At 36.9% G+C, this 15,610-nt stretch overlaps 1 protein-coding gene across 1 annotated transcript in view; it reads right to left on the bottom strand.

The window, feature by feature from the left end:
* LOC131429156 (uncharacterized) overlaps window positions 1-11,942 on the bottom strand; it is a 230,261-nt gene extending 218,319 nt beyond the window's left edge. Inside the window, exons 1-2 of the mRNA XM_058593203.1 lie at window positions 11,478-11,942; window positions 6,173-6,872 (exon numbers count right to left, since the gene is read on the bottom strand). The gene's annotated coding sequence lies outside the window, so the exon portion shown is untranslated. The remainder of the gene's footprint in view (window positions 1-6,172; window positions 6,873-11,477) is intronic.
* Between the last annotated feature and the right edge of the window lie 3,668 nt (window positions 11,943-15,610).

The raw sequence follows: 15,610 nt of genomic DNA, 5'->3' as shown, positions 1-15,610 counted from the left end.
CGCCAGTTGCCACCATATCCGGAAATAAGTCAACTTGTAGGAATCGATACCTTGCAACATAGACAATAACTTCATCCAGTGTTGGTGATTGCCGAAAATTTGACAGAAGCTGCTATATTGCTATCTATATTGTATACAACATTTTCAATCCAGTAGAAGATGCTACAAGAACTCGTGTCTCTCAATGCATGAACCGTGAGAGAATTTTGCTACATTTCTTCGCTCCACTTCATACTCTGAGTATTTCACGCCCTTAAAAAAATTTACAGTCTGATATTGATCGTTGCTATGTGGAATTTCCCAAGAGAGAATCGCATATTGACAATTATCGCAGAAAATCGAATCGATGATTCGACTTGATGATTCTCATACTAGGTTGCAATATTTCAAAACCATTGTGTGGAGACATTTTCATAGATACAACTTATAACAGTTCGGCTGAAAAGTTCGTATCGTTTAATAGAAACACACATTTTTTGCCAAAATTCGTTTTTATTATTCAACATAATTGCCATCAGAAGCGATACAGCGGTTATAGCGATCTTCCAACTTTTCGGTACCATTTTTGTAGTACGATTTGTCCTTTGCCTCAAAATAGGCCTCAGTTTCAGCGATTACCTCTTCATTGCTTCTAAATTTTTTACCAGCGAGCATTCTCTTGAGGTCTGAGAACAGGAAAAAGTCACTGGGGGCCAAATCTGGAGAATACGGTGGATGAGGGAGCAATTCGAAGCCAAATTCGTTCAATTTCAGCATGGTTTTCATCGACTTGTGACACAGTGCATTGTCTTGATGAAACAAAACTTTTTTCTTCTTCAGATGAGGCCGTTTTATTTTTAAATTTCGTTCTTCAAACGCTCTAATAACGCTATATAATAGTCACTGTTGATGGTTTTTCCCTTTTCAAGGTAGTCGATGAAAATTATACCATGCGAATCCCAAAATACAGACGCCATAACCTTACCGGCCGATTGTTGAGTCTTTCCACGCTTTGGGTTCGGTTCATCGCGTGCAGTCCACTCAGCTGACTGTCGATTGGACTCCGGAGTGAAGTGATGGAGCCATGTTTCGTCCATTGTTATATATCGACGAAAAAAATCGGTTTTATTTCGATATAACAGCTCCAAACACTGCTCAGAATCATCAATTCGTTGTTGTTTTTGATCGATTGTGAGCTCACGCGGCACCCATTTTGCACAAAGCTTTCCTTTTTTTCCATTTTCTTCACAATAACAAAAGTAGTTTCACTCAAAATGCAATATCTCACAAACTAATAATCCGACAGCTGTCAAATTTATACACGTATCTTTTGAAGGTTGGTACTAACTGAAAATGGTATGGATTTAATTCTAGTGGCGCCCTCTCATAGAAACGATACGAACTTTTCAACCGATCTGTTACAAAGGTTATATGCACATAGTTAGAATAAGCGGCAATAGTAAAATGATTCTATCGCAATTATCAACTGCCTTATAGAATCGGATCGCGAAACGAAAATAAGCGACCGTTTGTTGCTTCAGAGAGGATCCCCACAGCAGCGTGCTAACCTTTGATTCTCAGAAATGTTATCGAGAGATATTCGCTCTCGCACTGGTGTCGATTCTATGTTAAATGAGCCATACCGGGTTTTTGTTGTTGCGATGATATCCGTCTCTCTTTGATGGCACTGATTCAATCGTGTGAGTGAGCGTTCATTGATACGATAAACGCCATCCTTATTTACACAAGAACCAAGGATTCACGAGCTCCTAATACAATATTCAGAAACTAAATGCGATTACTGATAATCAGATGCTGTTGTCGCTGGTCGAAGGCGACTGTTCGCCACGACGTCCGAAAAACGAATGAGAGCGCAGGAAAAATGATACCACTTTCTCGTGAGGTCAAATTCGTAGAGTTTATTTTGAATCTTCGTATACTAAGCAAAGTAACGTTCTGGAATTACATTCCTTTTGTGGAATTTGACCTTTCTGTTTCAATAGACTTTGTAGCCGATTCTTAGCGTACATAATCATTGCATGGCTAGTACTACGATTCTACTGATACTAAGAATCCTTCCAGATCGGGAGATGAACATTCGACAACCTGCTTGTAAGACCAGCGCTCTATGCATTGAACCGGCAATCCGGGATCTTCTTATACTCGTATACTTGAATATGATCAGAAGCTTGAATTTCTAGTTTGATGCAGTGGCGTGTCGTGATAAAATTTAGAGAAAACAACAATTCTCAGAACTGAGCTGAGTAATTCCTTCTCTTCTTGAATCTGTGCAGTACAGGGTTTGAATGAACGAAGTAGTGAAGATGAGTATACATGCTTCACGGCATGTGATATTCATGAATATACCTGCTTTATGAACTATGTCGCTTTTGAGGTAGCGTGAGCCTTGTTGTTTTATAGGAATAGCTGTCCATGCACGAGAATGGAAGAGAGCGAAAAACCTCTTTTTCTTGCCCATAATTCATAGAAAGCAACTATCTTCACTGGACTAGATAAAGCTGAAGATTACATATTCAGTTTTCGCTGACAGATTGATGACCGGCTCTTAACTGTCGAATGCTATTTGAATGAAGGTTTAGGTGTATAGTCGAATTTGAATGAAGGTTAGCAGACGAAGAGTTTGTTTGCACATGCACGGAAGAGACACTAACACAGCGACAACAGATACTTGAAATTTTAGGTTGGATGTCTGTAAATATATGCAATTTTGGTGCACAAGGCAATGTGCTCAAGTCATTGACCAACAAGCGCAAGCAGTTTAGGGCTAATTTTTGCACATTCTGCTGTGGACACAATCGCTCATTGTTTTATGTTCGGTACCATTATACCTGCTTTCATCGAACAAATTGAAAATCTGCAGTTAATTCCTTCAATTTGACCGTTTGTGCGGTGCACGAGATGCACATGAGGACGATACTCCTCTGGTTTAATGGTTATCTAACACCGTTAAAAATTTAATAATAAATTACTGATCATCTCGCAGATGGTATAAAGAAACCAACTGCGTTTAATATAACTCCTAATATTCATGATTAAGTTCTACAAATTGAATTTTGAAAAGGTACCCCATAGTAAAGTAAAACGTATTTACGTCAAAAATTCAATAATTACATTTCGTCTTAGACACGTCAGTGCATAACAGTTTGGGTTGAACTGTTATGCCACTTAGCAGTTCCACATAAACCGCTAAGCAGGCGTATGTTATTGCTATTTGCAATTGTTTTATATAGTTTGCACCGAAGTGTAAAGTCCTTCCTGACGTGGCGAACAAAAACATACGACAACTGGATTGTAACACCAGCGCCCTATGCATTAATCCACCAACCCAGACTCGCTACCTTCTTAGGGAATGTGAATTGTCGGACCTATCGTTTGACTCCTGCCATGTTCCACTAAGTCTCCTTGAGTAATACACTATTCTCGCCAATATGCCATAAACTGCATCTCAAATACAGCTGTTTTCGCACCATATTGAGGTTCCGCTTCATGATGGCTCTATATTATTTTAATGAGCGAAACTCTAGCGTGTTAAGAGAGTTCATGCTCTTGGGAATAGTCTGTACGGTGTTCGCACAGGCAAGATGCTAAATCGTACCAAAACATAATGGAACAATTGTGTTACTTGAGGAAAGACAACATACATTTGTCTATGTGCTCTTGCAGGGCCCGGTCGCTATACTCGTATAAGTGACGCAGAACAGGTGTTTATTGGCGAACTTCGACAACTTAATGTGATTGCTGTTGCCTATCTTTTTCAAATTGTCGAACAATATTCTTGTTCAGGAAGCTGTCTTCCCTTCATCATTAAGTACCACACAATCAAACTTCGTCAGCCTCTTCATCAGAGTTTCCATTTTAAAATCTGTGTTTCAACTTGAAAAATCTGTGTACCATCTGTGTTACATATTTTCGATCATAATCTGTGAAAATCTGTGAAAAACATTTTGAAAATCTGCCATTTTTATGAAATATTCATAAAAATCTATAGAAATCTGTGAATTTTGATAAAATTTGTTTTATGTGTGGGCAAAAAATCTGTAGTTTTACAGAAAAATCTGTGAATATGGTAACTCTGCTCTTCATGTCCAGCTTCGGGGACGGGTATAGCGTGATGGGTAAGTCCCTTTCACGCAGCTCACCAGGGTTCGATTCCCAACCCCGCACATAGGGTCAGAAAATTTTTCTGACCCGAAGAGGCGAATGACCTTAAGGTTAAAACCTCTATAATCGAAACAAAAAAACAATGTCCAGCTTCCGTGATCGTACTCTGACTGACTTATTGACCCTATCGTTTCTTCTTGAAGGTCGACAATCCAGCTCGGTTGTTAGCTCAGTGCACACTGTAGATGTCACTCGCAGTTTATTTGTGATATCGCAAATGGAGCGAAATAGCTGGTTATTTTTTCATACCTCCGTCTTTCGATTTTCCCTCGATGAAGCCTTCCCTTCCTGGTGTGCGAGTGGTTCGGATTTTCTCGATGCGCGAGCAAAATCATTACATTCTCAAGATTATACACATTGAGGTAACAGAAACATATTCGTGGTGTATTACAAAGATTTTATTGTTAAAGCACCAGCAGCATTCACCATGTCGATTTTTCATGTGAGACTGTGAAATGTGGAATTTCTATTATATATTACGATCGTGTAATGTTCCGTATAAAAAACTCCAAATCGATCGAAGCACAGAACAAAAATATAGAAATATCGAAATATTTCGATTTAACTGAAGTGCAAAATCACGATGTTCTAGTATTTCCTGAACATGTGACATCTGCTCAAATCGAGTTTATGTTTGAAAAACAAAACCACATACATTCCCATTAAATATCCGATAGCATCCTCAGAGCTATCATTCATTCACTCCTTCTGTGAATCAGTGTCAACGCTCAAGGCCAGATATAGAGATAACCGGACCAACTCATACTTAGCCTGAACCACTTGAATCAACCAATTATTTGTTAGAAGTAGCACTAATCAACAAATCACTATGATACCCGTATCAATCCGAGAAATTTAAAACCCTTTTCTCCCATTTCTTCGAGAACAATTTGAAACTAAACCTACGTTATTTTATTGGAGGAAGGCTCAACCGATTCTGATGCACATTATACAGGTTTCGGTGGTTAATGACCAACCTAATTCGGTGAAAAAAATAAGTGTTTACTAAGTTGCACTAGAAGTTCGATATGAACTGCTAATGTACTGATCAACACGAAGACGAAACGTAAAACATCGATCTAATCATCTTTGTTCATGTTGATTCCCGGTTCTCAATTACGATTATTACAGAAGTGGTGAACAAAAAACAAGATCAAAACTATAGAATTCCATTGTTGGAATTTTATTTTATTAGTGCCATTTACGTAGCTACCAAAATGCAATGAAGCGATGTGTGCATTGGATATGAGCCTTCCATTAAAATGTAATTAAAAATCGATATAAAAACCTCATTTTCTGAATCGAAATTTAATGATTTTAATTGAAACTAAAAATGACTATAACCAAATACGCAGTGAATGGAAATCTAAAATATAAAACCAGGAATTCGGTCCAGAAAGCAACAACTCAAAACTGATACTCTAGGAAGATTCGAGTCGCTGAGATCTTCCTGGTTTAGAACATCCGATTATTTTTAGCGCCGAGCTTCCATCGCGTGCTCGTGTGTTATTTGTTTAACTGTGCAAACCTCGCCTTTCTGTGCCTTATTATTTTCAGTACCGCTCTATTTGCTTTGTTTATCATATCGCGATTGCGATGATTGCTGCCGAGTGCTCAACGGGTGAGTTTCAGGTGCTGCTGTGATGTATCGGATCAGACAAACTAAATCATTAGACAAAGAGTTTTATTTTCCTATGCCTATCCATTTTTTTCCTATTATTTAGCTTGAGATTTAGAAAACATTGATAACATTGTCAAAGATAGATTTGAAGAATAGTCAGATTAAAAAAAATGAAATCCTATCAAAAAGAAAATCAGCCAATTGTTTGGGACCAATTAAACCGATTTTAACGAATGTTCCATAAAATGCCACTGATTGGCGTATGTTTTTTGTTGATATGTGATGCCGGGTTCGTCGAGTAGTTTTACTGGCTATGTTGGCAGAATGCCGATCTGTACAAGCCGAGACACAACCATTTAGTGTATGCGCATAGTTTTGTTTTGATCTTACATTGACTCCAATAGCGGTGGTAACGATCGGCAGCGGTGCATATTCATTCACGCGATGACCTCGCCTCGACGGTCGCTGCAGCGCACAGAGTGCATTGGCGGCAGTAGCAGCAGCGGCTTTGTGTATAGACAACGGCACGAAAAAAAAACAAATCCGGTTAACAGTACACCACCCGCTCGGCCCCTCCTTTTGTTTTTTTTTGGTGTTGGTTTCGCTCAGCAGATATGCGGGTGGTATTTATCAACATTCAGCAGTAACGATTATCGCTTCTCTCTTTTATTCACTTGCTTCCACTATTTTGTTTTTCTTAACTTTGCCTCGTACGAATATTAATGAGATTTGCACAATTTATGCTTCCTTTTTTCGCTCGACTTCACTATTTTCTGCTGTTGATCTATTTCACTATTATATTTCGGCACTAATTTCTCTTTCCCCGAGAAAACACGAATTAATCACTTTGAATGTATTGGGGTTTAAATCAAAACACCGAAAAAAACAGACCCAAGCGATAATGACTCAGACGAATGTAAACAAATGCTGATCGCTGCTCATTTTCTGCGAACGGTTTCCTTGTTTTGCCAATTTCCACGGCAGCTCACCAACACTAGTGCAAGGTCTATCTTCCCAATTTGTAAGTTAACTACCGCACTACGTTTTCGATTCTGCTGTTGTTCCCCCGCTGACAAGGATTGGAAATATACTGCAATTCGCCGTAAAGAAACTTTACACTTTCAGAAACACAATAAAAAAAACTCAAGCAACGGAGAAAGCCAACACAACAAAGCAGATTCAGCTGAGCGAATGGAAAACTCCGATGGCCACGAGCATGCTGTGGTGTTAGGGTGGCTCTGGCGGTGTTTTTATTTTTTTTCGTTATATTCGTTCAAATTTCATTAAAGTGATTCCAGATTTACTTTCAAAGTATTTATTGGTTGCTAAAGCCATATCCAATTGTTATTGCAACATAATATTGCGACATGGAAATATGGAAAATGGCGAATCATGGCTGATAGACAAATTATAAGAACGAAGATAACGACTGTTGCAAAAATCGTTTAAGTGGGTCACTTCATGAAACACTAGAAAAACTGAAAAAAATGAATTTTACAGTTGACAAAATTCCACTTAGGATGCAGTTCACAAAAAAAAAACAAATTTCAGATGACGGATAATTCTATTTTCATAAATTTATGGCGCGTTTAATAAGTTTTACAGGCTTAAACTGTAATTTGCATTCGGCAAGTAAGTGTAACTGTATGAATTTATATGTACACACTAAGATTTAATTCCTTTGTTCGGTAATATTTTTGACGAGATCTTACGGTAATCTTTTGAAATAACCGATATTTCGGTACATGGGTTTTATTTTACAACAATTATGCAAATTTTCACCGAACGATCAGTTCAACGTAAATTTTCATTACAGAATTCTGTATTAGATATACAATTGATACGGTAAACCTGAATAGTCGCCGAATACGGTAAAAATCGTACTGTCCGTTTGGTAAAATTATCTTCCTATAACCGAACTTCTGTGAAAACTGATTGTCATGAAACTAACTGTCAAACAGTTATTAAAATATTCAGTGAGTGTCTTTTTATTAACCAAACGAAAAAAATGTTGAAGGGTTCATCGAATGGATTGAGGTACAGATGATAAAAGTTTTTAAGACATTAGAGCCACTAACAGCTTTTTGTTTACTTATAGGCAGAAAATAATTTTGTATCATTTGTTCACTTGCTGCCAACACAAATCGTTCAAGGGTAATTTTTGTTGAACTCGACGGATTGTGCAGTGTTTTGGAAGGCGCTCATAATTCCGGACAGTCGGAACATCTGACACTTTTTAAATTTCTCGTGGAATAAAACCATTTTCTCCATTCTTTTTTGTGAATATGTGTTGGTTTTTGAATCCGAAAATCCAGAATTTTAACCAAAGGAAATCGAACAAACAAAAATTACCGAACAATCTGTTAGATCCATTTGGTTTACAGTTTACGGTAGTTGTTTGACAGTTCAGCAATTACCGAACGATCGGTAATCAATTCAACTATCGAACTAATTACCGAACGTTCAGCTGTTGAAAATTCGGTAAAAAATTACCGAATACTTCGAAATTTTCTAAGTGTGTACCAATTATTTGTTAAACAAGCATGTTCGTTTGTAACTCTGTCGATCATTGGTCATAATGACTCTCGGTTCGAGTCTCGGCCACTACAAAATTTTTGTTCACTTCATTTAATTTACAGCCATGTAATTTACAAATCACACTGTTATCCGTATTCTTGTATGAGTTGTAAAAGATATTTTTAAACTGTAAGCAGAAACAGGATAAGTTAAGAAAATGATGCAACTTAAAATTACTAGCCATGCTAAGTGACTGAATATTTTATCCCGTATTAATTATTTCCAAATCGCCGATAGTGCCAAGCCAGAGACAACAATCAACGCATTCAAGAGACTCGCATTTGATCTTGTTTAATAAGGAATAAATTCAATAATACGACGTGAACATTTGTTTACTTTCTCTTCTGTTAACAACTCCTTAATTTTCACGTTTACTTACAAATTCTACACGAAATGAAAGTGTATGAATGAAATGTTTTTAACAGTACCAGATTTATAAAAAGCAATTCTATAATAATGCAGATATAGTCAAAAGAGAAAATAAACACAGAGGATCAGTAAATTGCTTTAAAGCCCTTTTGAAATGTTTACGTTGCAATCAGCTCTTTTAAGAAACCAAAAATTGGTCCCGAGGAACTATTTTGGATATTTTCTGTTGTAGATTATTTTTCTAACTAGCACAGTGTGCCGTTCACAGGTATCCCGGGTTGGCGGTTCAATGCATATGGCAATGGTCTTACAAGCCATTTGTCGTATGTTTGAGCTTCAGCCTAGCCATGCAATGGTTCTGTACGCTATGAATCGGCTTCGAACAGTAAGATCAAATTCCACAGAAGCAATGTAATACAAAGGATTTACTTTTACCATGTGCCAATCTGTGGCTGGATATTTTGTATTGCCTTCTTTTTTCCCGCCTCATTTCATTGTATGTTAGAATATGTTTAATGTGCATAAGTCGTACTTCAGTATAAATGCACCTTTACAATACTGAAAGCGAAAATATACAAAATTTACCCAATCATTCAAATAATGAGAACGACCATCGATATTTGGAAGTGTGAAAAAAGCGCATCAGTTTTATTCGTGCTTATGTCAACTAGTTATGTCTCTGAAATTACCCACCCCTTTTTTGTACTGATCGATATTTTTGGTGATTTCGTAATAAATACGGTGGGGTGTATTATTATTATGCTTAATGTTATTTTATTTCACCTCGGTTCAAACCATAATTGGTCATTCGCCGGGATCGTGTGTGGGGTATAGATCTATGTATTGAAAATTCATTCCTACAATCGTTCGTGTTTCTACTAGAACTTTATATTCAATCTCACAAAATGAACTGGACACAGCTATCAGCTGATTATTTATACGTTCATTCAAATTTATTACACGCATTAAAAAGATAAACGAAACGTTGAGCACTCAAACGAGAATTTTATCTAACGCGGTTTCTTGTACAAGACATATTTTCTGTTTCGATTACCGAGTTTTTAATTTTATGGTCTTTGTCTCTTCGAATCAGAAAAACCTTTCTGACCCTATGTGTGGGGTTGCTTGAAGGGCTTTGACAAACCCATCACGTTATACCCGTCTACATACAGGATGATTAATTCGCAGCTCATTGAGCCATCTGTCATTTGATCTTTTGAACCGGGAAGTCTTTTACCAAGATAATAGAAGACGGAAAGCAGACTTCGATACCTAAAATTTTAATTACAGGATGCAACTAAAAGTAGTGAAAAAATAAATAAAAACAGTCATGTCATCGTTCAGTACAAACCGGTTCTTTGGAACCAAACCTTTAGATGACTTAAAGAAGAGTTACTAGTCCTTGTTTAGCGGAATGGTTTTATGCAGTCTTGAAGATTTTCAGGTCTGAGTTGAATAAGAACCAGTTGGCTACCAACAGCATACCGAAGTTTGCCATAATTTACTAAATTTCAGCGACTAACAAACATACCGATTAATTGAGTTTACCGAGAAACTTGTCACATAATGTCACTGATTTGTCGTGGATTAATTTCGCATGCAGCCGCGTCGCAATTTCCCAAATTACTATTCATGTTCGAATCGGACATTTCGAAGTCTATTCAGATGAAAGAAAAATTGAAAAATGCGTTCTGCAAGCGAAATTAAAAAAGTATTTGCATTTACTTGTTTCCAAGCTCAGGGGTAGAATAGTACTGACAATAACTTTAAAAAGTTATGTTTTGCATTAGTATTCCATATACCTATTATTTTTGGGACTCTAACGAGAATTATAGAAATCTTTACTCTTGCATTTGGACTCATCACCATCTTTCATGAAATAAAAAGATTTTTACGCACAATAACTGATGTCGGTTTTGCTTAGCAAACAATAAAAATGCTTTTACCGAGCAAACAGTAAATAGATTCTCGGTAATTTTATATTTGATCGAGACTGTTACCAAAAATTCGGCTGATCGCTGCAATTCTTCCCGATGTAATGTTCTCTCATTCTACTTGTAAAAAACTTCTTTGAGATAAAATTTTGATCTGGGACGTTAGTAATGATGCTTCGTCACAATCAATAAAAGTGTTTCTCAAGTAGTGTTCTACTTTTAGTTAATATATCAAGCAAAGCAAAGCCTTGGTATTACATTCCTGTAGTGGAATTTGACCTTCTGTTTCAACAGACTTCGCAGCCGATTCAGAGTAAACAGAACGATTGCATGGCTAATGCTACGATTCTACTGACACTACGAATCCTTCCAGGTCGGGGCTCAAACATACGACAGCTGGTTTGTAAGACCAGCGCCCTATGCATTGAACCGCCAACCCGGGACACGAAGTTAGTATATCAGGTCATCTTCTATATCTTCTACCATACGGGGATCTGTTCATTCGAGATGACGGCAATTAACCGCAATGTCCGTTTTAGTTTTTGTTCATAAACACAACATTGTTTTCGCTCTTGTTCTATGCCACAATATTATGTGTAACTTCAGTAATGTTGTACGGTCTTTCGATAAACAATTTAATTCAACAACTGAACAGAAAAAATGTCAGCTGAATTCAACCCAAAACCCGATTGACATTCAAAGAATCAAATACCAAAGTATTCGCATCCAACACAACACAACCAGATAGAGCCACCCTAGTCCACCCCTCAGCTGTACACACTATTGCATCAACACCCAGTCAGCAACCAACCCACCGAACGGAACTGTCTATAATGTGCACACACGACTCAGTGCTAGTATGTATGTCACGCACTATCTCGAAGCTCGTGAAATTGTGAACTACCACAGTAGAATAGTTGCCGTTTTTTTTACGTTTTTCCTCGTTGCTTAGTTGATAACTATTCGACACGACACTACTTTCAGTACAATAATTTGCGCTATGCTCTCTGGTAAAAGATAACCAATACCACTTTACACCATTGGAACATTAATTGTCATCGCGATAAGCTTGCTTGATCGTAAGGACTCTGCGCGACGCACCATGACCGAGCGAACCGAAACTGCAACCCGAATTGGATGTGCACAACTGTCACGCCAATGGCAGTTAATGCACTGCACGGCTGTTGCATGTGAAATTAACGCACAAAAAGTAATGAAATAAAGCAGGAATCGAAAGAAACATAAAAAAACTCGCGTATAAACAGACAACAACCAAAACGAACACACGTCAGGCAGCGACTGAAAGATACTGAACGAAAAGCCGTATGAAGTGAAACAAGTAAACAGTAGAGGCCCCGGTATTCTAGTGATGCCAAATGATACGATGCATGCGATTGTTGGAAAAGCAAATCTCCGAATAATTCGTTGAAAAATCGGTTTTCGAAGACATTTGATTTAGGTAGTTCAATCATAATCTCCGCCCAGCTTAATAATAATAGTCTTGTACAGTTTTTTCTGTATACAAAACGAATTTTATTATCATTATTCGAGTTAAGAGTAACAGTAAAACTAAAATTTTCGGTTTGTGATATTGATGAAAGGAAATGATTTAACCCATAAAATAAATAAAATTTCTATAAATGATTTGAGTTTAAAATCTGTATAACGAAACAACATGTGTAACGAAAAAAATTCGAATCTAACTGTGGTAGAACAATCCAGCCACAAGAGAGAATAATAAAAAAATATATACATCGTGAAATAAATATTATAATAATTGAATTACTTAGTAAACCAGATACAACTCAAATAATATTGTAAACAATAATTATTTTGTTTTACTAAATGACGCAATGTAGTTTTAGCATATTTATAGATTGTAGTCTAAATTCTATAAAACAACGGTAATTATTGCGATACAGACAAATCTCAATCTAAGTAGTCTGAAAGCAGAAAAATAAATGACAGGATTGACTCGACGAATTCCATGAAGAACGGGTGTATTTTCGTCCTGAAAATTGAAAGGATGAACAAAGATAGCAGAATTCCATGAAACAATCACGACACTAACGTACCGTTTTTTTCATTCAATTTACGTCGAAGGGTTTCAAATATACAGGGTGATTTTTTAAGAGCTTGAGAACTTTTTTAAACAATAAAACGCATAAAATTTGCAAAATCTCATCGGTTCTTTATTTTAAACGTTAGATTGGTACATGACATTTACTTTTTGAAGATAATTTCATTTAAATGTTGACCACGGCTGCGTCTTAGGTGGTCCATTCGGAAAATCCGCTTTTTTATCGACAAATTTTGTTCAGCGATGAGGCTCATTTCTGGTTGAATGGCTACGTAAATAAGCAAAATTGCCGCATTTGGAGTGAAGAGCAACCAGAAGCCGTTCAAGAACTGCCCATGCATCCCGAAAAATGCACTGTTTGGTGTGGTTTGTACGCTGGTGGAATCATTGGACCGTATTTTTTCAAAGATGCTGTTGGACGCAACGTTACAGTGAATGGCGATCGCTATCGTTCGATGCTAACAAACTTTTTGTTGCCAAAAAATGGAAGAACTGAACTTGGTTGACATGTGGTTTCAACAAGATGGCGCTACATGCCACACAGCTCGCGATTCTATGGCCATTTTGAGGGAAAACTTCGGAGAACAATTCATCTCAAGAAATGGACCGGTAAGTTGGCCACCAAGATCATGCGATTTGAAGCCTTTAGACTATTTTTTGTGGGGCTACGTCAAGTCTAAAGTCTACAGAAATAAGCCAGTAACTATTCCAGCTTTGGAAGACAACATTTCCGAAGAAATTCGGGCTATTCCGGCCGAAATGCTCGAAAAAGTTGCCCAAAATTGGACTTTCCGAATGGACCACCTAAGACGCAGCCGCGGTCAACATTTAAATGAAATTATCTTCAAAAAGTAAATGTCATGTACCAATCTAACGTTTAAAATAAAGAACCGATGAGATTTTGCAAATTTTATGCGTTTTATTGTTTAAAAAAGTTCTCAAGCTCTTAAAAAATCACCCTTTAGAATAAACTTTACATCTGCTTAACGTTTCAAGTTGAACTGTTAGGTGTCAATTATAGTTCAATTTAAACTGCCAACGTTCTGATGAGTTGAAGACGAAACGTGAAGAAAATGACCACAAATATGTTATTTTTGAATGGAACGCTTAATCTGTACACACAAAAAACCCTATATGTTCACTGTCTGCCGCTATAGTCGTCACTCGTTTACGTCTGAGCCATCAGAAAGGTTATTGTATCTCGGGGAAATATTGTAAAATTTTTATTTATGAAGCTTTGCGTCTGCTTGGCAGTTCAAGTTGAACTGTGAGGTGGCAATGGAAGTTCAATTTGAACTGCTAATGCACTAGTGAGTCAAAAACGAATCATGAAAAAAATAGTAATAATAATAATATTAATTTTTTAATATTCTACTGTTGTAAATCAAATCTTCAATTCCATTCAAGTTATTGAAATTTAGTTAAAAATATTCAGCGATTCATTGAGTTATCGCTTGTTTTGTATTTTTTCTGATTGAAGAACTGCTGAAAACTGCAATGCTTGGAATTGTATCCCTATAGTTGTTCAACGAATATATTGACCCCTTTACTAAAACTAACTTAGGCCTCAGACCCCCATCAACAAATTACTTTGAAAATTCAATTTATAGCTTTTTTAATATTGATGTAAACGACTTACCAACTTCTGCGAATGGTAAAAATAAACACTACTTTTTAGTGTGAATATTTCAAATAACAACTTATATCAAACAATAGGGGGTCGGTTTCTAAACCTCGTCGACCCCCCCATAGTCAGTTTCCATTTACGTCGACCCCCGCAAAAAGGATTTTGACCCCAAGGGGTCTATATCGACCACTTTGGGAACCCCTGGTTTATACCATAAATATACCGAAACGAAATCTAGATAATATTGTTAAGATATGGTTAGTACATGAAAAACATATATGTTGTCACGACAATTTTTTTTCTGTTAAACAGTCAATTTCAACGTATTCGCCATTCTATCCGCTTTAGTTTCCTGGTAGCGTTCGGAAAAAGGAAAGGAATAAAATCAGTTCAAAAAAGTTACCTAGTATTCAGGGCCGTAACTAGCATAGGGCAGGTGGAGCGGTGCCCAGGGCCCCGGTGGGAAAGGGCTCCTTCTCATCAACCACTTTGTTGACCCTGAAAAAGAGCCTTACCCCGGCAAAAATTTTGGGGGCCCATGAAAATACCTCAAATTGAACAATGTTTTTTGACAATCCTAGCTGTACTTTTAAATTTGAAAACAGGTTTCCGTATAGGGGCCCCAAATTGTCCCAGGATCCCCGTGGCTCTAGTTACGGCCCTGGTTAACATAAAAACGAAAAGGGAATTGAGGGAGTGACGTGGTCGATTCAAAGTCTACATGCGACCCACTGTCCTGAGGCCTTGATTTTACTAGATGTAATTGAAGACACTTAAACAAGATAATCTTTGATAGTTCAATGCAAAAAAGCATGTATAAAGATAAATTTAGGTCTTATTTTTAACCTCTCAAATTATCACAATCTGCACGGCCAGCAAGCCGTACGTTTTGTTCGAGACGTCAATTTAGAATTTAGATACTTAAATTCGGAGCAATATCAAATAGTGTTTTGTAAGTATTATTTACTTTACCTTTGCTGAGCGATTCGTATTGAACCGTTACCCTAGTTAGCAGCTCAATATAAACTGTTTACGCAGTAATGAATCGAGGACGAAACGTGAGAAAAATAACAAATTTAAGGAGTTGGCTGCTTTGGATATATTAACGAGAATAAATTAATAATGATAAATAAAATAAAAAATTATGATAAATAAATAAATTAAAAAATTATGAGAAAAAAGAGACTTTGTGTGAATTGCGTGAAATTTATAAATACTCTTTAAAAAAACGGAAATTCACG

The sequence above is a fragment of the Malaya genurostris genome, chromosome 2 (assembly GCF_030247185.1).
Source record: "Malaya genurostris strain Urasoe2022 chromosome 2, Malgen_1.1, whole genome shotgun sequence".
Lineage (NCBI taxonomy): Eukaryota > Metazoa > Arthropoda > Insecta > Diptera > Culicidae > Malaya > Malaya genurostris.
The sequence above is the reverse complement of the archived record's forward strand: the minus strand, read 5'-3'. Positions and strand labels throughout refer to the sequence as shown.